This window comes from Notolabrus celidotus, chromosome 13 (assembly GCF_009762535.1).
Source record: "Notolabrus celidotus isolate fNotCel1 chromosome 13, fNotCel1.pri, whole genome shotgun sequence".
NCBI classification, from domain to species: Eukaryota; Metazoa; Chordata; class Actinopteri; order Labriformes; family Labridae; genus Notolabrus; species Notolabrus celidotus.
This window is the reverse complement of record NC_048284.1, coordinates 18,294,486-18,316,903: the sequence shown is the minus strand read 5'-3', so window position 1 is coordinate 18,316,903 and position 22,418 is coordinate 18,294,486. Positions and strand designations below refer to the sequence as shown.

The window sequence follows — 22,418 nt, the reverse complement described above, 5'->3', positions numbered from 1 at the left end:
AAATTCATCACTGTGACCTGCATTGAGGGGCCCGAATGCAGGGTCAGCTTAACTGCTAGTCCTCGGAGCTGGAAGGGTTTCAGTGTTTAAGCTCTCCCGCCATGTTGGTACCAAGTTCACAGGAGGTGAGGCGGCTAATATGCAAGTGTCCATCCCTATATCTATCAGGGTTCAGTGTGTGCAGTGTGTATTACAGATGGTTGGTGGCTGAAGAGATTGTAAAGGATCGCAGTGGATTGGCCTGATTGGATTCCCATTCGCAGGAGTCTTGTCACCCAGCATGGAGCTCTGCGGAAGACAGCATGGTGGCAATTAGACAGCAAGAACACTGTGAATATACACAAAATCTGCATTTTCGCACTGCAGATAAAAACATCTGCTGTACATGATGTAGAAAGGCCCTGATTGTCATCACCAATCACTTCACAGTCATTCTTTCAACACCGCACAGCATCTTCCATCCTTGGACCCTAGATACATATGGAACAAAGGTCTACATCATGTAACTCAGGCAAGGCAACGGAGGTAGGATCCATCTACCAGGACGACAAACTTTAATTATAAACAGAGTGAACAATCAGAGGGTAAATTTTAGATCACAGGAGCTGTTAAATAACAGATTCTACAAACACATGAGGCAAGGCTGAGCTCCAAATTGACTCAGATAGAACAAGAAAAGAAGAGACAAGACAGAGGGAGAGACAAGGGCATTGTGCGCACAAGGGAAAATGAAAGACGAGAGGAAAGGTTGGATTATTTGGAGGATGAGGAATCAGATCAGAACATCTGGAACAAGGTACTGACAGCCATGGGAGAAATAGAGGAGTCTCAGGACGGCCAACAGTCCAGCTAAAAAAAGATAAGTAAATAAATAACACAGGAGTGAAAAGAGAGGACAAGGAGGACAAATAGGGAGGGAGAGAGAAGCACACAGCTTTGGAGGTTGTGTTAATACGTTAATGGGACAAATATTGACTTACAACGCAGAGTTTAATGGATAAATTGGTGCGGAGGCTGACCAATGAGATGGATAAAGGTTACAGGCAAAAGGCTTTAAAGAATTGGAAGAAAACACAACTTACTGAAAGTCAAGCAAAAATGTAACTTCTAATTTAAAGACCTCAACAGAGTTAGACTGTCTCAGCTGTATCGTGATTCAAGTGGAGTAGAGGATGAAAGGAAAGAATTTTCTAAGTCATCTGAAGCACCTTAAAGTCTGATCTGACATGGAAACACCACTTAATACCAAGTTTCAAAAAGCTTTTGCAGAGTCCTTAATTCTTCTTTTAAGAGGTGTTAGAAAATGTTCCCTTTAAGGACAAGTCCACCCTAAGACAATTTAAACCATTAGGGATTAAGGTTACTCTCCAGAACCATTTAATTGCTTGATGGTGTTTTTCCTACGCCAAAGGACTTTTCTCAGGGGGGTTGTTGAGAAGACGTAGAGTATGTCTTTTTGACATCCTTAACTGTATTTACTGTTTTAGTAGCCATCCTTCAAAGCCAAACACACTTGAGGAAGCAAGAAATGCATTTCAAACCTCAGTGTAGTGCAAAATCCTTCAACAGACAGCCTAAAAAAAAACAAATTGCAATGCAACAACAAGACATTCTGTATCCTTGAAAATGGGCTCTTGACTTCAACAAAGCTCTAATGTGCTTACTATTTCCCCCTTTAACACGCATAGATCTATAACCTACAGCTGAATAAGAAACAGCGAGTTCCATCAAGCTTTGCAAGGCCTTTTCTCTCAGGGATGTTGAAAAGCACTCTGGGAAATATAGGAAATCACTAACTGAAGTCAAATTAGGAGAGAAATGCTGAACGAAAGCGGGTACAACAAAATAGTAATTATTCCAATCAGAGAATAACTTCAGGAATGTATTGTTCAGCACATATTGATGGTTTTCTTCAGTACAAGCAGCATCTGAGGGTGGAACGTTCTTTTCAGTTATTTTCTACAAACTTTCCTTTAGGACTGAGGTGGAATTAATGAAGGACATCAGCAGGACATCATCCGGATGATACAAGAAGAATTTTTTGACTGAAATAACTCAACATTTAATGGTTTTTATCACTCATCATATCACTTTCATCTGTATGATATTAATACATCACCACTGGCTTTTGGTGGGACAGACCTGGGGCCTCATGTACAAAGGGTGCGTACGCACAAGAACATGGCGTACGCTCTTTTTCACGGCAGAGTTCAGATGTACCAAGAGTGAAATAGACGTTGAAATGTGCGGTACCTCACGCCAACTTCATGGCTGGCATACGCACGTTTCTACAGCTGTTGATCCTTGCGCACAGATTCATACATCTGGATATTTTTGTGCGTACGTTTTCTGGATTTGAGCGTACATGAGGCCCCTGGTCTTAATAGCGGTTCTTTGGTGAACATGTCTTGTATTTTTAATTTTAATCACTGATCAAAGACACAGATATATCTACATTTCATCAAGACAGAGGGATCAAAGAAGAGTTATGGAGCAGATGAAACCTTGATCCTTGTAGTGATATGACATGAACTCATGCCTGAACACTTTGCTCACTCAAGGACGGATGAAAGCACCACTGAGCTAAAAGTGCAAAGTGCAGAGAAAACATCACATCAGCATTATTGTTATATTGCGGTAGCAAAGCATTTAAAGAATAGACATAAAGTTACATTAGCGTAATAGATGTGACTTGAAACCTTTCCAGGAGCCTCTACTTTAGATGACTGTGGGAATTGGTCCCATCGGACCTCTTAGTAATGTCCAATCACTTGTTGCTTGATGAAATTTCTGGCTAATAAGGAGTTCTGTGTGCCAGAAAAGACTCCCCCCCAATGTTTCAGTTTATTGATTGAGTTATAAAATGAATTTTTAATGCTCATGTTGAAGGCTTTATGTTATAGGAATTGCTTTCTTTTACACTCCAACAATATAGATTTTCAGCGTGTTTACACTGCAGACTGCAGGCGTTCATTTCTTGCACAGGCAGCTCATATAAGTAATGTGCATGTCTTGTGAAAGTAACATGAATCACTCTCAAGTCAGCACACAGCTCATTGGCTGCCAGGAGGCAAATAGCCACATCACGTTTAAAAAAAGTCGAAGTAGCGACCACATTGTGCAAGTTTTTGCAGACAACTTCACAGTTGACGTGTCATTCTCACAATCACCCCCCCCAACTTGTAGGTTTCTAATCAAGCTGCAAGATTTCCAGCCTCTCCCTCTTTACTGTCTTTGCCATAGCTGCCCTTTACTAGTGCTGTGCAAATAGTTTCAGCCTAACTAACTCCTCAGAATCCTGAATCCACTTGCAGGCTCTGACAGGGAGTTTAAAAAATTAGCTCTTCAAATTTCTCCTGGAAAATAAAGCACTGTATTGCTGCAACGTGATTTACGCAATGCAGAAAACACTGAATCATGGAATTTGACAGTGATAATTGAATCAACTGTAAAAAAAAACAGAATATTGTGAAATTTGCTGAAATATGTTTTTTCTTTTCAAATCTGGTTTTCCCTACCAGTCCAAGAATTTAACCTCTCTTCCTGGTACCGGTTAATGTTGTGGACAGACTGCTAACCAGACCACAGTATTTACTTTAGCGTCTTTACCTGCAGCGCATGTGTATAGTACTGTGAAAATTGCATGCAGAAAAAGACAGTGACTTTTGCTATAATTAAAAGTTACTATCAAGGCTGATTATGCAGATTAAGTTTGAATTTAAACATCGCCACAGACTGTTGATGTCATTTCAGTAAGTCAGTTATTAGTTGAAGTTTATAAAGTGACATGCAGCTCCACTTGAACTCTCCACTTCTTGTGTCTCTTCTCAATGGTGGTGTGGGGATCCACTGTTAGAAGGCTTGACTTCTAGGGTAAAGCAGGAGGGGGGCTTTGGTTTGAAAGTAGAAAACAGACTTTCGGATTCAAATAATAAATAAATAAATAAAGGAAATAGGAATAAATAGAAATAATTTTAATTGATAATTTCAGTAGTACCTAATATTGCGTGTGTACGTTAATATTCCGTATTGCATTGAATTGTTTCTTAGCGTATAGTATCGTAGCAAATTGTTTAGTTTCATATCATTTAGTATCGTATCGTATTGTGACTTACCCAGCAAATTCCCACCCATAGACTGCAAATCAACGGCGGCAGCCATATTGGAAATGGGGAACTCAACCAGGCAGAGTGTGACGTAAAGAGGCGGAGTTTGAGCCTCCTAGCCAACAGCTATGTGTTCCCGTCCGGGAGTCAAGTCAGTCATGTCCTTATTTGGGCAAAACTCGTAATCTTAATATCTTCTGAACCGTTGCGTTAGAAAAAAATTCACCCCCGTACAGTGTGTGCCGATAGAGAAATTAGCTACGTAGAGCCAAGCCGTTTTTTTAACCAGGCTGTAAACATGTTTACTAATGCTGCAAAGAATGAATTGCAGTTTATAACACTTCTGCATGGGCTTCATCGTTTGAGACCGGAGGTTGCTGCTTGGGCGCTACCTAATGTTAGTCTCCGCTAGCATCACACTGCTGTTCAAAACATGAAAGACAACTGCACATGCTCTTTGTCGCTCTTTAAACGTTGGTTGCCACTGGCAGCTTTAATTGATTCATGGTGCCACCACAACCATGCAACTTATTGTGAAGACTCCCGTTGGGACTAGTGGAATAGATTGTATGTGACATAATGTGCATACACTAAAAGCTAACAAACGGTATCAAATGGTATCAGATCTATGCATGAGGCTTAAGTGCTCCCAACATCACAGGTGGGCAGTGATATCAGACATCAGTAAACATGTTTATTAATGTTGGTGTCGTCTTTTTTTAATTGGTGTCTATGTAGATTCCGGTGCTTCTGCAGCCAGCCTCAAGTGGATTCTCGATGAACTGCAATTTAAAACACTTCCGCATGGGCTTCATAGTTTGAGACCGGAGGTCGCCACTTGTTCCCAACCCTACTTTCTCTACCACATGATCAGTGTGACTAATAGCAGAAGGGAAAGGGGCCTCTATTTGGGGTAAACAATACCATAATGATGTTGGTACATTGAGCTGTACATTCACTATTAAGCAGTGCTAAGTCCAACTCAGCAGTTTTGTCACGTCACCCTCCTGGCCGCAGAAAAATCTCTCACCATGTTAACAACTCAGCATATTAACTGACTTCCTCCTGTGTTATATTTGCTTTTGAGTGTAGTGTGAAAGTAAACCATTCCAGACAGTGGTACAGTGGTAAACTGATCCATCATAGGCATGTAGTCCCTCTCTCTCTCCCAGCTCAGACCTAAATACTGATCCAATGGAAGTGTCCTCTTGTATCCTTAAGCAGCCACAGTAAATAAAGTGAAGCTCGTTGCATAGATAGAGGAGTCAGATTTATCTAGCCTGAGTTTGAGGTGCAGGAGAACTGCAGGATCTTTTTTATCAATTTGGATTTGGGGAGCACAGTTCCTGTTGATGCTTCTTGAGGCTCCAAAATCCCCGGGAGAAAACACAACAACACCCATGTTTCTTTATTCACCAACCTTCTTGTTTTCCTTTGTTCCAATTCTCATTCCACATTGTGATTTCTTTATTCTGATGGGTTTTTTTTTAGCTTCGGGTGGCAGAGCAGGTTGTTTCGATAAAAACATTGCAACCACCACTCATGCTCTGCTAATCTGGCACAGAGATACAATGACAACATGTAGGAACTTTTTTCCACACCCTGCTTCCTAATTAGCTTCTGGTTTTAGTCATAGGCCACCTTACTTTTGGGTTGGGGTTCCATGGCATTTACTCTGAATCTAGTGTCAAATTAAAACCTGTTTAATTATCATACCTGAGAAACTCAAGGATCTCTGCTCATTTGTTGGGGAAAGGCCTCACAATTGGAAATGTAACTTAATTTGCAGTTGTAGCCTCCTCCAATTTGGCAGGATCTTCAAATGAATCAACAAAAGCACTCATTAAGCAAGCCTCATTACTTTTTACCACCTGTAGCTTCAACTTGACAACAAGCAGAACAAAAGAAGACATGGTTTAGATTGATATTGATCGCTCTTAATAACTTCTGTAATGATCCAGCTGTTACGGCTGTTCTTGCAAAACCCTACTGGTTTGAAAGAACTGAAATCCTGATTCAGAAATGGGTGGCAATAAGGTCTAAAACAGGGGTTCCCAAGTGTGGGACGGGACCCCATTGGGGGGGGTCACGAGACACAAATGGGGGTTCGCAAGACGTTTTCCAGAATGTTATTTTTAAAAAATGTATCTAAAAATACTTATTATTATTTATTTTGTTTATTTACTTTGTTTCTTTATGTTTATCTTCCTTTTTGTTTGAACTGTTAATTATAATTATTAATTTTTGTTTTTATTATTTTGTATTTATTTATTCTTTTTCTTCTCTCTGTTGGTTTTGAAATTAATTATATATATAATTTGTTAACTTGTGGTGAACAAAGAAATACTAAAAAAATGTAATAAAAAAGTTCAATGTCAGAAGTTATCTTAAAATAGTAAATTTGACCCATTATAGTAAAAAAACATTGACAACAATAGTAGCTACATTTAAAGCAAAACCTTGAAAATATAAAATGGAATGAGTTTTCTGCCTTTCTTTTTGCCAGATGACTCCTGAGTTTAGGGTTAGGGAACAGTTAATTATAAAAAGCATCAGTAGCAGTAGATCCATTCATAACGGCACAGGAAACACAGACACATGCTCATATAGGTAGGCTAATTTTCTCCAGACCAGCTGAATGAAGCCACATTAAATCACTATGAGGGACAGTGGGGGTCGCAAGTTTTTGACACCTATATTTTGGGGGTCACAGGCTGTAAAGTTTGGGAACCCTTGGTCTAAAATATGTTTCATTTTGCAGAGAGGTACAACCAGTAGTTGATCAGCTAAATCATTTCTCTAAATAAGGATCAGTTGAACAAGGTTCAATGGTAGCGTGATGTGTGTAACGTTTCGCCCACCCTAATCAGCAATTTTCTGCTATGCTCCCTGCTGCTTCTGCAAGCTTGATGATGCCCCTCAGTCCTCCCTCAGCATTTGTTAGAATGGCAGCATTGGCATTCACCTGTGGCAGAGCCCATAGCAAACCAGCATGAGACCATTTGCATGCCTGACATGCCTGTCATGTACCCCCGGGGGGGGCAGTATCACACTGTGTCACCTCCTCCTCTTCCTTTCTTTTCATGTTACCCTGGTACCTCCAAGCACCACAACCCCAGTGCTCTTCCCTGCCAGTGCCATCAATGCAGCAGAGACTCAAAAGGGCCCGCTTGGCAGACCCATTCCTCAGTTTTAGCTGCGGTATGGGAGAGCAATAACAACATGCCAGTCAGATATAAGCGCTCCTAATAGGACTCAATGAGATGACACAGCAGTCCAAGGCCTATTACGCTGTGAGAGCTGTTGGACAGATGGCGTGAGGAGAGGACGAAGTGAGACACAAGTGAGTGAACTCGTACAAAAAAAAGATAAAGCAATCCTCTCGGGACACAGAAGAGAAAGACAGGATGGACTGGATGGAGGTAGTCTGAACCAGTAGGTTGTACTCTATCATTCTGCTGGTGACCCAGAAGTAGTTTTGACGATGAACTAGGAGACAATCCTGTGTTGCCTGCCATGCTACCGGGTTCACTTGTACGCATAAGGCGGTGTGACAAGCTGCTCCAGAAACAGAAAACAGCCTCCCGTAGCCTGGTTCTTTACTTTTCTTTGATCTTGTGACAACAGCAAAGAATTGAAGTTGGCACATCAACTCAGTGAGGAGATTTAAAAGCCAGCAAAGGCTTTGCCTCCTCACTTTGATTTGCGGAGTAAATGAAGGATTATTATAGATGAATCCAGTGTTATGGTTGTCCTCCAACTCTTCATGTTTCAACAAAACTAAAAGAGTTGCCACTACCTGAACTGCTGCACTGTCACTTCAGAGGATGAATGAGCCAGACAGGAAGTTTATGTGGCATACTAGCTTATGATTAGTTCACATGCACAGAACAACATGTTAGGGTCAGAGCTGTACCGCACTGTTATAGCAGGCATACTTTCTTTCTATATTTAAGTGTTGTCTGTTAAAGTGTTTGTCTCAGTCAATGAGGAAGTCTTTACAGCATGGAGAGGATTGAGCTTGGCCAGGGTCAAGCTGTGAGGGTCAGGCTTCATCCCAACGTTTAAAGGCTGAACCATCCTCTCAGCTGAAATAACAAAAACCCCCTCCACACTCTTTTCCTGTCTTCCGTCCACGGCAGCATCACTGGCCTCACTCGCACTTTGCTCTCTTTTGGCAATCGGCGCCCTAATTGAGGCACTCTTGAGCCACGTTTATCACCGTAGCAACGTTGCCCCGCAGATAATCATTGTCTTATGGATTAGCATAACAACAGAGGAGAGGCTTTGCTTTAATTCCACTAACACTGGACCAGCTCCTTTGTGTCGGCTCGCCTGCCGGGCTTGTCTTAACTGGGATTAAGAGCATGGGCTGCTTGTGCCCACCAGGCCCCACATTGCACTCTATACCCTTGCTTGTGTACTTGAGTGAACCCTCTTCATACCCTTGGATGTTTCCTAAAGGGGATCGAGTAAATCACAATTTTCACCTCACTTTGGTATTATGAGCTTAACCTCAAGAGATTAGTTCACCTGTTGACCTCAATAAACAGAACGCTACCTAGCTTTAGTCCTATCCTCAAAGAAACCAGTGTTCTTATTTTGTTCTTAAGAAAAAGGCAAAAACATCTGGCAGCCTTGCTCCAACACTGAGCACTCTTGGATTGAGCCAATAAGGATGCCAGCAACCAGTTGATGGATGACAGTCCATAGACTATGTAGACCAGGGTTGCAATATTCTGGGAATTTTCAAGGTTTGGAAACTTTCCATGGGAATAAACAGGAATAAACCAGGGATTTACTAAATTGAAGGTTGGCTCTTAACAGGGAACTTAATATAGTTGGGGAATATATTTTAGCATAATCCTGACTAAAACAACCCAGATTTAATGCAAGCGCAGTTGAATATCTATCTGCAGAGCCATCCTCAACAAGGCTTGACAGTGACACTGAGTAGGAAGAGTCGGAGTTGAATGTTAAGGAAGTGGACATGGAGGATGTTGATGAGACCCAGGAAGAGCCCATTGCCTGAAAGGGTTTAGCAAAAATGCAGAGGCTAGGCTTGAGAAGCTTGAGGGAAGATGCTTTTGTATTTGCATGTTGAATGGGACTTTTTTGTAGGGAGAGGGGCTCTTTTCATTTAACATTTTGAAGGGGACTTTGTTGGATTGCATTTTTGTTAATTTTGAATGGGTTGGGTCGGGGGGATGAGTAAAATTTAACTCAACATTCATGTTTTGTTCTTCAGTGAAATAATTCATTGTTCAATAAAATTTGTAACACTTGATAAAGTTCTATTCACAAATAAATCTGTTTTAATTGTATTATTTTGGATGGATGTCTGCTTATAACAAAACATATTTTATGCTTGGATATTATACCTTTCCATCAAATTACCTTCAGTTCCCAGTTAATTCCCATTAATTCCCATAATTCCAATGGAAAGTTTCCAATTTGGAATATTTCCAAAATTCCCCAGCTTATCTTCCCATGGAAATTTACCAGAAGTTTCCACCCCTTTGCAGCACTAATGGAGACCTTTGCTGTGGGATCCAAATTTCCCACTCCCTTTGTCCTTCCATAGTTGACCACTGATCATTTTTCTGTTCAGCTCAGGATTGATTGATGTTACATTCCACTCTAGATATTTTTATATGCCAGGTGGGCAGACATCACCCAACTTTATTGTATTTAGTTGCATGTCTTCAACAAGCTTAACCAGAAAGATACCATGTTCTTTTGTTGGCAAACTCATAGTTGGTATGTCTCAGGCAACACAGTCATCCTCACATGTAATAAGCCAAAAGGTTTATGTCTTTGCTGAATAGCCACTTCCAAAGGTGGGGTGAATTCTTGCAGCGTAGCTCACACTACACACTTTCATCTCTCTTTGAAGGCACTCATTTCTTTGAACTTTGTTGTAACACAAGAAAGTGACAGGAGTAGTTTATTTTCTCGGCTCCACACTCCTTGACCAACTCCTTCTTGAAGTTGGCTTGTTATTCGAATTGTCAGTTTTGAAAGTTACAACATTACTTGGATGCCGTCTCTTAACTCTGACTTTTGAAGGTTACGGGGGGCAATTTCAAATGCTGTTGGATGATCCCAAAAAGCACTTAATTCAAGGCATACTGACCGCGCCCATCTTCGCTGGTAAACATAAACTATTAGACGCCTACTGTAACAAGAAAAAAAAACACTCAATTAATTAATACTTATTAATTAAAATCATGACACATTCAACTGGCATGCAGAACTGCTCGGCTGTTTCATGAGAAGTGAGTCACAGTTGGTAACAAGTGGTTTTCGGTTGGCGGCAAAAGCAGAGACAGGAGGCAGGCGTGCAATGGGAGCAAGCCATGCTGTCTTGCTCCAATCCATGGTTGCACTGCAGCACGCGCCTCACGGGACACTGGGTGTATGCACTTGTCTATTCCTGCTGGCAAAGGGGATAGCGGGGGTGGGGGGGTGGGGTGGGGGACGGAGGGGAAGGAGCGGCGGCAGGGTGGAGATGGGGCAAGCAACCCCGAAAGCATACGTGATTAAGAGGAATAATAAAAAGGGTCTTGCCACTGCTTCACTAATATGCGTGGTAATTCGAAGGCACTCCGAAAGAAATGTCAGTGATGTGTGGGTGGGTAAATGTATTTTATGTGAGAGAGAGAGAGAGAGAGGGAGATGCACACATCAACTACCTCCATGTAAGATTTCTGTGGTAAAGCATTCTGTGCCTCTCAAGCAACAAGTGGTGAAGCGTGCAAAAGGAATTTCAGGCCCTCTCAAAAAGATGACCACACTAGTGTAAGGGACTCTTTGAAGATTATCAGAGTCTCCACGCTCTGCCACAGACAGAAAAACCTTCCTTGTCTTGCAGCTGATTTATTTGGTGGGATTGTGGTTTCACACTTTTTCTAGTAAGTGACACTATCTCAGGATGTTTTCCTTTGCCAGGCTTCTCCTCCAAGGCTAAGTGCTGTGTTTAAAGCTACCAACCCCAACAGCCAGCAGTGTTTATTCAGCTGAACTCGCTGTGAAGGAACCCGGCAAGGACCACGGTTATGTGACATAGCCAGCAGCTCTGGATAACATTTCCCTGACTTAATCTGAGAGATCGTTTGTGGAACCATCGTGATCACTCTGTGACCCATGTTTGTATCTTATTTTTTCCGGCAAAATAACTATTAGAATCCAAATAACAAACAACACTGTGGGCTACTTGTTTCCGCCTCCTGTGTGGTAGCGCTCTTCAAAGTGGGCGAGCGGTGGGGGGAGGGCGAGTCGTAGTGTGGCAGGCAGGCAGGCTTGCAGGAGCAGGTGACATCTGTGACCCGGCGCAACAGCAGTGGATGCTGGACACATGCTCCTTCCTCAAAGGCTACTGGCACCCTTTCGCTTCATTGGGCCAATGCCCACATGCGCAGACTCCAACACACGCCAACACACAGACACACTCGAAAATACTTCATCTCAATGAATCCTCAGTACATAATTTTATCTCATAGCTTTAGGGTTCAACAGCTAGAAAACTATCCTCCTACATGGTGTTGTCATCTACTTTTGGTGAGATTTGTCCTTTTTTTTTCCTCTTTCTTTTTAGACTGTTGACCTACTCTCTACAAGCTGCTAACAGCTACTGTGTGAACGTGACAGACTGCTGAACATCAGGATCATCAGCTTACAGAAAATGACCTCCTGAGATGAACGACTGAGAGCTGATAGTAGGTCAGTTTTTTCCCTTTTTTTTTACACAAAAGATATGTTCGAAAAAGGCCATTTCAGCAGCTCTCTACTCTGAAAATCATCTCACACACACACACCCGCACACACACACACACACACACACACACACACACACACACACACACACACACCCACACACACCACACACACACACACACACACACACACATTTTACACACAGTACACGTCCATTGACGCATCATGTGCGTGCCAAAAAACTGCTCGCTTCCCCCAGCTTCACAAATTGATAATCAGATGATTGATCTTTCTTGCTGGGTTATTAACCCATTATATTTACCAAGCCATTAACTGCACATTAATTGAACTGTTGAATTAAAACAAAGGCCTAGTTTCCCCCAATCAAACTCCCCCCACTGTGCTGTAGACCATTACATACAGCTCAGAGACAAATATTACGGTAAAGGATAAAATGTGAATACACTTTCCCTCCATTTCCATTCTCTACGATAATCCAATTTTCTCTCTCTTTCCAGTTATTTAGTTAATTTTCTTCTCTATGCAGCTCTCCGTGTTTTATAATCTAGTTTTACATCAGCTCTCCCACATCCCATTACTGCCCAATCCCTCCCCTCCCCTCCCGTCCCTCTCCCTGAGAGGGAGTGTGTTTCTTCCGGTTTCCGCGTTGCATACTGATAGCGGCCAGACGATCCCTCTTATGTCTCTATCTCCCCTCATCTCCTGCAGTAAAGTCGCTCTCTATTGTTTATGCTTCCTGCCAGTTTCTCCTTTTTCTCTCTCTCTTTTTTTTTTTTTTCCTCTCTTGCTCCTTTTAGGTGACGCCCAGCGCTCGTCTCAGTGTTGTGTGCAATGGATCAAAATTGTCAGAATAAGTTAATGGTGTGCTGACCTGCCTCCTGACCCCCGCTGTTTATCAAATTCTATCATAAACTGAAAAGCCAGATACCCCCTTCTCCCTTCCCGTCTTTTCTGTGAGGGGTATAGATTTGTTGCTCCATATCTCTGGCAGTGCAGCACTCTGCTTGCTTATTGCTGTTGACAGAGTGTGTGTCGGTGTAGGCTACGCTGGCTGCATCAGGGTAATGCTGATAGGCTAGCTCAGATCCAGCAAACAAACAACATATATTACATTGGAAGCAGGGAGGGAGGTTATAGCCATGGGGCCTTTCAGTTGTATGTGTTTGTTTGCAGACTTGTGTGTTTTTTGTGCATGATGTGTTAGTGGCGCATTGACCTATAATCTAGGCAATACTGCAAGATGCAACAGACCCAGACTGTGTCAGACCTGCTATAACCAGGCTTAAGGCAGTGTGGAAATAACAGCAAAAATTGACTTTGTCGAGAAGAAGGAACAAGTCAAAGCCAGGACAGGGTGCAATCTGTGCACACTTAATGCAGGCTTTCATGTGAACTGGATGTTGTGGGGTTGTAGGATTAGGGTCAATGACTACATACTTTTGTTTATGAATCCCATTACTTTCCTTTGTAGACTCATGTGATCCAATTCACGACATGCATCAATTCATACTATAAAAACCTATACATTTGGGGCGCTGGTGGCCTAGCGGTCTAAGCGCCCCACATTCAGAGGCTTAGCCCTGTCGCAGAGGTCGCCGGTTCGATTCCCGGCCCTGACCATGTGCTGAGTCTTCCCCTGCTCTCTGCTCCCCATGTTCCTGTCTCTCTTCAGCTGTCCTGTCATAAAGGCAAAAATGCCCCCCCAAAAAACTTTAAAAATAAAATAAAATAGATAAATAATAATAGAAACCTATAGTTTTATACACTTCCAGTACAATCAAATACCCCATTGGCTGATATAGGACAACCCTGATAAGGATGTCCACATTCACACCAAAGGGAAACAACTTGCGTAATTCGCGCACATTCAAATGCAGAATATAATGTGTTTCTAGCTCAATTGCATGTCAAAAATCACGTGTACCAAAGTACTAATAATAATCATAATTTAATTTTTAGAGCACTTTTCAAAACCAAGTTACAAAGTGCTTTACTGAGCAGCAAATAAACAGGCAGATCATTAAAACACACAAGTCAAGATGAAAGAAATGAAACATTTTAAAAGACATAAAATTCCCCTTAAAGAACTCTAAAGGAATTAAATTATTTTAAAATATTTTCTTAAGATGGTTAAAATAGGTCAGGGAGATTATCAATCTGTCCTATATATTATATATATATATATATATATATCATCATTATATATTATCAATCTGTCATATATATATAATTATATATAATATTATATTATATAATTATATATTATAATTATAATTTATTATATAATATATAATTATATAATTATATAATTATTATATTATATTATCAATCTGTCCTATATATATATATATATTATATATATTATATATATATATATATATATAATATATAGGACAGATTGATAATCTCCCTGACCTATTTTAACCATCTTAAGAAATATATTTTAAAATAATTTAATTCCTTTAGAGTTCTTTAAGGGGAATTTTATGTCTTTTAAAATGTTTCATTTCTTTATCTTGACTTGCCGGTTCGTACATTAAATCATACGTTAACAGAGGATCTACATGCTGATTGGCTATCTTGGCATGAATGATTCGCTTGAGAACGCCCAATAAGACAACCCCCCTCCTCTGCATTTTAAGACCACTTTATAGTGATTTTTTTTCGCAGGTTGTGAGGTGCATCCCTTGTATGAATTGATAGTGAGCTCACTGCATAGATATTGATATCATCAGTGATTAGTAAACTCCAAAATGAGACCAACCAACATTTTCAGATGTATTTTGGGGAAAATAACCTCATTTATTTGGGTCATTATGGTACTATGGATAGTTTATGTTGTGGCATTGCAAACCTGCATCTATTTATGCAAGTGAACAGACTGGGAAAATGATCAACACAGTATTTCATCAATAAAAATTCAAATTGCAATACCACAGCATAATTTCTATAGATAAAACCTTTGAAATTAACAATATTTCACAAACATCAATAGTTTTGACCTCTTGTCATTTGGAAGCAGCCGTTGATTGATTAGCAAAGGATTTCAACGTTTGTTCAAGACAAAATAAGACGTATGAAACCATTAAAATTATGTAGATTTTGAAACTGTGTGTTTAACTATTCTGTGCCATTTCACACACTAAGCAATCTCTTAATTGAAGAGAAAAAAAACGGACAATAATTAATATTAATAGTAGTTTATGCCTCTCTACAGCATCACATTTACTCTGATACCTGGTCTAATAGCAAGATGTTCATAAAAAAGCTGTAATGAGAAAACGCCTGGCCATGACGGTGAAGATATCTTTTTACTAAGCTAAGCAAATAATGTGTATAAGTGATTGATTCTGAAAGAGCTGACTACAGGATAATAGCACACAGAGCAGAAAAGAGCACTAAACCTTGAAAAGGAAATGCAAGGTGACTCTTTGAAGTGAAGCCGCTAGATATCGCTAAATATTCCCACATTTCTACACACAGTTCCTATGACCTTACAATCAGTCTGATTATTGCAGAATGAGTTCAATCGTTTCATTTTTTTATGTTTGAAATATCCAGAGGGAGAGGACGGATCAAAAAATATATCATTAAAGGTATTCGCTGTGGTATCTGAAATGGTAACATTTTTACTGATGTAGAGTAAAGGGTGTCTTATCAGCAACCATTACTAAAAAAGAGATCCTGTATGAGCACACTGATATGCAGTTAGGATCAGAATTGTATTGGTGTGAATTTTTGATTATAACATTTTACTTTTATGTACCTTAAGCATAATATTGCAGAATCTTTTCATATAAAACACCAAAGGATTCCGATTGTCTAGCCACCTTCCTGCCTGTCCACACTGTAAAGTCTTGCATCAATACAGGTCTTTGTTGTCCCTCTCTAACCCTAATGCAAATGCCTCCTTCTGTCTGCATGAAACCAGCTGAAATGATTTTCTACGGCGCGTTTACTGTTGGCTTTAGTGGGAATGAACTCAGCTTGAAGGTAAAGGTTGTGAGGGGTTCAGTCAGAGTTTGTTTTTCGGGGCACTTGGGCAGAGCATTGATTTCATTCATCCTTGATCAGAGTTTAAAGGTACACTGTCTAGGAACTTATTATATCATTCAAACTTTTATTATGTTTTATCATGGGATTGTGCCCGGTTCGTGTGATGCATTTCAAAGGAACAGAACGCTCCTTTCAGAGACATGCTTGTCAATTCTACCTGACACACTAATTGCATCATTTTCTCTCGATCTGTCACTTTCCCTCAGACGTTCTTTCTGTCTAAACCCATTTCTCTTCCACTTTGACTTTTGTATAAACATAAAGCCGAAGCAAACACAGACGCACCCTTTTTGATAACCAATATTTCTTGACCCGACACACAGTAGACACACAGTAGTCTGTGATAAGGTGTGTGTGTGTGTGCAAGGTGGCAGCCTGCTCTCACTGTTAGGCCCTCATCTCCCACCAGCTCTCCAGATGGCCACGGTGTTAGCACCACGTCTTGTGCCCACATGACACTCCCTACATCCTTCCACCCATTCGCCCTTGTCCACATCCCCTCCTCTTTCTGTCACACAGTATGCAGTTACAAAATACGTGAAAGATGTCTCACGGAAATATCTTCATTAGCGATGATCTCACAGTGATTGCAGTTCAGGGGAATTCTGGGAAGACCGGCGGGAACAGTTTGAACGGGCTGAGACTACAACACTTGTGTTCGGACCAAAAGACTCACAATAAGGTTGTTTTTATGCTTTAAATGATAACAGCTTAATTCAGATTACAGATACATTATATAAATGTGACAGTTATCTTGAATGACAGCGCAACATCAAAAGTGAATTCCCCTTTTTAAACATTTTGACATTTGAAATTACATTTATGCGTTTCATTCTGCTTTTTAAAGCACAAATCTGAATAAATTATACAAAACCAGATTAAATAAACAAGAAGAGTATGAAGCTTTTTTGTAACTGTGATATCTATTAAAGAACTTAAAAGTAGGCTCATGCAAATTTGAACAAGGCAACAGGTGCTGCTGCATTAATCAAATCTTATTTTATTGCTACATTCAAAGACTCTTTCAACCGTGCTCAAAAAGGAATAATCACCAGCCGTTTCTTTGTGCAGGTTACTTCTTGTGAAGGACCTGCCAGATGCTTGTTTGTCATATGAGAAAAAAAAAGCACTTTTACAAAGTACCCGCAGAATAGATTGCTACACCGTCAGATAAATCAGCAACAGAGAACAGAAAAACAGACGTTTATTTCTTAAAACGCAGATCATTAAATTATTCAGTGAGAGTCTGCAGAGGATGCCCGCCCTTCTTCTGAGATATGGTTTTTTTTTCTGTCTGACATTCATACTAACTTAAATTTGCTGGTGCAGTTCGGCAGGAGAACCACGCGTTTGTTTTGCTCTGGTTGCTACGCTGGAGCAGATTGGACAGCGTGTGCTCTGCTTGTGGGGGCATGAGGGTGTCGAGGAATGGGGAGGGATAGAGGGGAAGGCGGTTATTTGTCCTCAGCCGGACCACTTCTAGTCACAATATCATCCCCGTCTTTTAATTCTCTCCCCCGTCATCTCGCCTTTCAGTCATTATTGCTCCGAGGTTCAGCTATTGAAAAGCTGTATTCCCATTCGCTCTCTGAACCTCTTTTCATTAACGTGCTTCATTCACTCCGAGTTGTTCTCTATTAATACATTCCTCCTTTCACCCCGGGTGGATTCCTCTGTACTGTATGTATAAACACCACATTCGTCGTCGCTATCATGATCATCCCTCCCTGCCCTCTCCCTCTCTTCCCTCTCAATCTTTCGTCTCATCACCATGTGCTCTCAGTATTCTTCCTCCCCCTCCTCCTCCTCTCCTTGCATCTCTGTCTCTCCCCGCCTGCCTCCGTCCTCACTGCAGGGTTGAATCATCCCTGTTTCTGCTTGCCTTGTCACGTTCCCCCCCCCCCTCCCCCTCCCTGCCGCCTCCAGCGCCGCACCACGCGATGGCGCTAGCTGGGCTGACATCTCGCCACAGCGCTACAGGCCTCTGATGTCCCTGACGCTAGCTGCTGACCTGTCCCTCACTCCTCAAGCACTGACATCATCAAAGTGGGACACAATTCTGCCCCGGGGGTTACTAATTGCCAAGTATGGTTTAAGCCACATTTTCATCCATGACATTCCAGATAAGAAGAGAAGAACAGGGGATTTTTATTTAACATCTTTGTCTCCTTTTTCGTTCTGCTATCAAAGACACGTTCAGCTGGCTGCAGATTTTAAGTCCTTTCATAAAGTTTGGATCCTCCCGTCTCCTCACTTGGTATTATCAGTCTGTCGTCAGAGAGGGTACCACATCAGCACTATTCTCTTCAGAGTGTTCCATCACAGGGGGCCTCCACTCCCTTACACACTCTGCTTCAAACAACGCCCCTCTGATCGCACATATGTGCGCATGCACATTCAAAACGCACACCCTCAACCCTTGATGCGCACAAATGAAAGGCCCTGCATACTCCATGGTGGAAAATTGAGTCATAGTCCTTCCACTCGAGTCAGAGTGTGTAGACACGAGCAGCAGCACAATGCGAGTCTATAACAAGCACATGCAAATCAAGTCCAACAAATCCCTGCTCATTAATAAAACATGGCCCAGACAAAAGCCTGCTTCTACTGTAACCTGGATATTCATAATGAGCGCTAGTTCCTGATGTGGAGTGGAAATATGTTGACATTACGTGACTTCTTGGGTTTATGCCGTTGTTCTGCTGTATTATGAGATTGTTGTGTGCCCACATGCCGGAGACAAGGAGGGACTTGGGTCGCACTAATTGTGACCCTGTATGGTCTTGATGCACAGAGGTTTCTCTGAGTGTCGATCTGTGCGTCTCATTAAGGAAGCACCAAGGATGTTGACTATCCAGAATTGTGAAATCTTCTTTGCTTCAGTCTTTCTCTGTTCAGTATAGGTATTAATTCAATCATAGCATTTGCTTCACAGTCCTTCACCTGGAAGACTGGGCTACATTAGCTTTGCCATTAACACGTACCATCATGAACGCCAGTATGTTTGTTTTTGTTTGTATTGCAATGGGCTGCTTCTCTGCCCAAAGCATGCTGGGATACAAAGTGGTGCAGACCGTGGTTGGGATGGCCCTCTTAAAAGCTTTCTTCCGTCACTAGCTCATTATCATACATTTAAATAAATCAGTGGTGTGCTATTAAGTAAACCAAGGAAGGATGCCGGTTTGACTGAAAAGACTCCTCAATTGAAGACATGGAGTGACCTGTGGGGTGGGTAGCAAGACTAAATTGGTAGCGGGCAGTGGGTCTGTCTGTACCTCACAGCTATCTTAGTGTAAGCTGAGCCACACCAGGCGCTAACAGGGCTGCAAACTCCACATGGTGAAAACAGATGGTAGTAGAGAGAGCTTCACAGCTGCACAGTGAATACACATTGTGGACTCAGATGAACTCAGTGGAAACGGTCACAGAGGTGTACCTTTAAAAGAGACCCCCAAGAAACAGACTGTCGTTTATGCTGGTTCAATTTATATTCAGGATTTTACAGTTTGTGTTTACAGTAGCTGTGCCCCAGAGGGACCACATGGGTGTAAAATACAATGTTTTATTTCTAAAGCTGCATTCTAAGGCTACACTGAAATTTCCCCAATGCTTTTGGACAGGATTGTATTATCTTTAAGTTATTGTCTGAACAGGGGTTACGTACTAAAAACAGAGAAGGGCATTTGCTCCAAATGGTGCCACAATCCCAAATGCCCTCGATGTAGAGCTTTTCTGATATCAATGCCACCTGTGATGTTGGGAGCATTATGTCACATACAATCTATTCCACTAGTCCCAACGGGAGTCTTCACAATAAGTTGCATGGTTGTGGTGGCACCATGAATCAATTAAAGCTGCCAATGGCAACCAATGTTAAAGAGCGACAAAGAGCATGTGCAGTTGTTTTTCATGTTTTGAACAGCAGTGTGATGCTAGCAGAGTCTAACATTAGGTAGCGCCAGCTATCTTTGGTTAGCCCAGGCAATATGATACAAATATTCTCCGAACAATAAAAGAACAATGTGTTCAGTGTGCTAGGTTTCAGTTCTGAGGGTTGTTGCTATACAGGGTCAGAAGCATATGCCTAAAAGTGGTTTAGGTTCTCGAACTAGCTTCTTGGAAGGAATAGAACTGTAACGGAATCTCTTGTAAGGTTCTAGCACACCGCCGCTCCAAGGCTGGATATTAACGGCCTCTGTTGCCACGTTCTTCAATGTGTAACGAATGGAGGCAGACTGGTGAGGCCCAGTTATTCTGCCTCTGAGGTGGCAACAGAGGCAGTGTAGGGGGGTAATACAATGTGAAATTATACACTGGGACGCCAATAGTGAGCAGTTGAAGAGTTCAGTGTTTCAGTACAAAGGTGTAGTGATGGCTGTACTTCATTACAGCGCTGTTGCACAGTTGCTTTGTGCAAGAAGCTTAATTCTGTTGGTACTTAATTTAAATTAAGCACGATCCCTGTGACTCAATAAAGGGAACTAAAGCTGATACCTTAGATTCTGTATTGAAGTTTGCCTTAAGTGGTTGATTTACATCTGATCCAGCTAAAAAGGTCACATGTTGCTGATGCTGTTCTTTTTTTTTTTAAATCAATTCAACCTGACAAAGTGTTGTTTTGCAATTGAAATCATCAGTTTGAAACTCTGCTGCCTCTACACTGACATTTAGTTAAAATCTTGGCTGGCTAAAGTACAAAGAATCATAATTATAGTTTGTTGGGTGATTAAAGATGCATGTACTAGGTGCGTCATTGGTGTAATTTCAAAAACTTGGCATTTAAACTGTACTGCATCGATTTTTTTTCATCCCTCAGAGAAGTTTCATCAGATTTTCACCAAATGATCAAAGTATGAGGCTCAGCTCACTTTGCTCCTGATTTTGACTCCAACACTTCCAAAGTAGTTGCAAACTCTTCAGGGAGGTGGGCTGAGAGGCCAGGATTAGATCCCTCCACTGATCTCGATGATCCCCGTCCAATAGAGCAGACAGTAGAGAGAAAAAAAAAGACCATTTAGATGAGGCCGTGCTGATCCATCGCCCAGAGTGACGGGTGAGAGCTGCGCAAAGAGGACCAGGACTGTGACAGGCAGTGTTCATTAACGCTCCAGCCTCTGCTGTAGAGTCCAATCAAGGAGCTCCACACACAAGCACCCTCAAACACTCTCACACACTCACACTCACACATATGGCTATCCAAGCAATGAGACAGGCGGGTCTAAGCGTGGGCACTGATGGCTTCACTGCCTCAATTGATGGGTGCTTAGAGGGGGAGTGAAAAGGAGCGCTGGAGATACGGGGGGGTTGCATGTGAGTGCAAGAGAGATGGAGCGGTGGGGTCTGCTCCTGTCGATGGCTCTCTGATAGCTCGAGCTTTAGCACCACTTCTGCTCAACATGCAAGCCCTCACATTAACTCACATGTTGCCCAGCTGTTTCCATGAAACGCTGAAGTCCTGAAAATCTCTTAAGCTGTCACAGATACACTACAACCCTAATAAAGCCTCCTCACTCCCAGGTGCAGAAATTTCCCGCTAAAGAGCTGTGTGATATTTTACAGAAATTAGGCCCTCTGCCAGGGCGTGTATCCAGAGTGAGTCACAGCGAGGGCAGCCATAGTATCAGTTTATGGTTGTAAATTTCCAGCATTAGAGGGAAGCAATATTGCATGAATATCAGTGTGTACAAGAAGCTGGCGGAGCTGCGCGGTGGCAGAATGTGATCTACAGTTGCAGCCGTGCGACAGACTCTACCAGGCGCAGGGATGTGTCTGTCACAGCACCGTGTCTGTTTGTACTGTCATTCAAATGTTTACCTCCCAAATACCCATTGGAAATGTAATCAGCAGTGTGTGCATTGATCGTAAGCCTGTTTGGTGGTGTGATTGACTCAAACGCTGGACAAACAGGCAGATAGCCTGCAAGCTTTCTCCTTAGATAAAAAAAAGGACAAATGCTGACCAGAGGCGTGTCTGCTCTGATCTCTCCTTGACCCAGCTGAAAGGGAAGAGAAGGAGAAAACAAGCCCATGCAAAAAAAAAAAAGAGGATGAGGTGCTTTGAGAGCAGCCTGCTTCATCCAGTTAATATGTTGTAAGAGGCGAGAATTACTCTGCAAGGACGAGTTCAGCTTAATAGTTCTGATTATTTTCTGAATGCTGTTTGTGTTTTAAGTCTAGTCATTCTCTTGCAGGGTATCATTTAATGAGATGTTTCCTGACTGTTGTAGGTGTATAACATTGCCGTTGGAACGTTGCATTTAGCCTGTATAACTGAACAGTCATGTATTTCTCAGACTTAGTCTATAAACAAGTTGTTCCATCAAAACCACAAAAAGTTATCTTAGACAGAAAGAGGAAGAAAGACGCTTCCTCCTCTCGTTTTAGCTCAATCATAGTTCTCAAATTTGCACATAAACATGAAACCAAAGCTGGAGCTCGCCTCAAATGTGCAAGTTCATAGCCTGATGCAATTTTTAAAATGGATTACTGATAGCATCTTCAATCAGAGTGCATGCAAGGA

General features: G+C 41.7%; 1 protein-coding gene across 3 annotated transcripts in view; it reads left to right on the top strand.

Moving 5' to 3' along the window:
• Positions 1–22,418, top strand: part of fut8b (fucosyltransferase 8b (alpha (1,6) fucosyltransferase)) — a 122,208-nt gene that overhangs the window by 11,666 nt on the left and 88,124 nt on the right. For 2 of the 3 annotated variants that reach the window (XM_034699999.1, XM_034700001.1), the window contains exon 2: positions 11,704–11,828. The exons of the other annotated variant lie outside the window; for it this stretch is intronic. The gene's annotated coding sequence lies outside the window, so the exon portion shown is untranslated. The remainder of the gene's footprint in view (positions 1–11,703; positions 11,829–22,418) is intronic. 3 annotated transcript variants of the gene reach the window in all.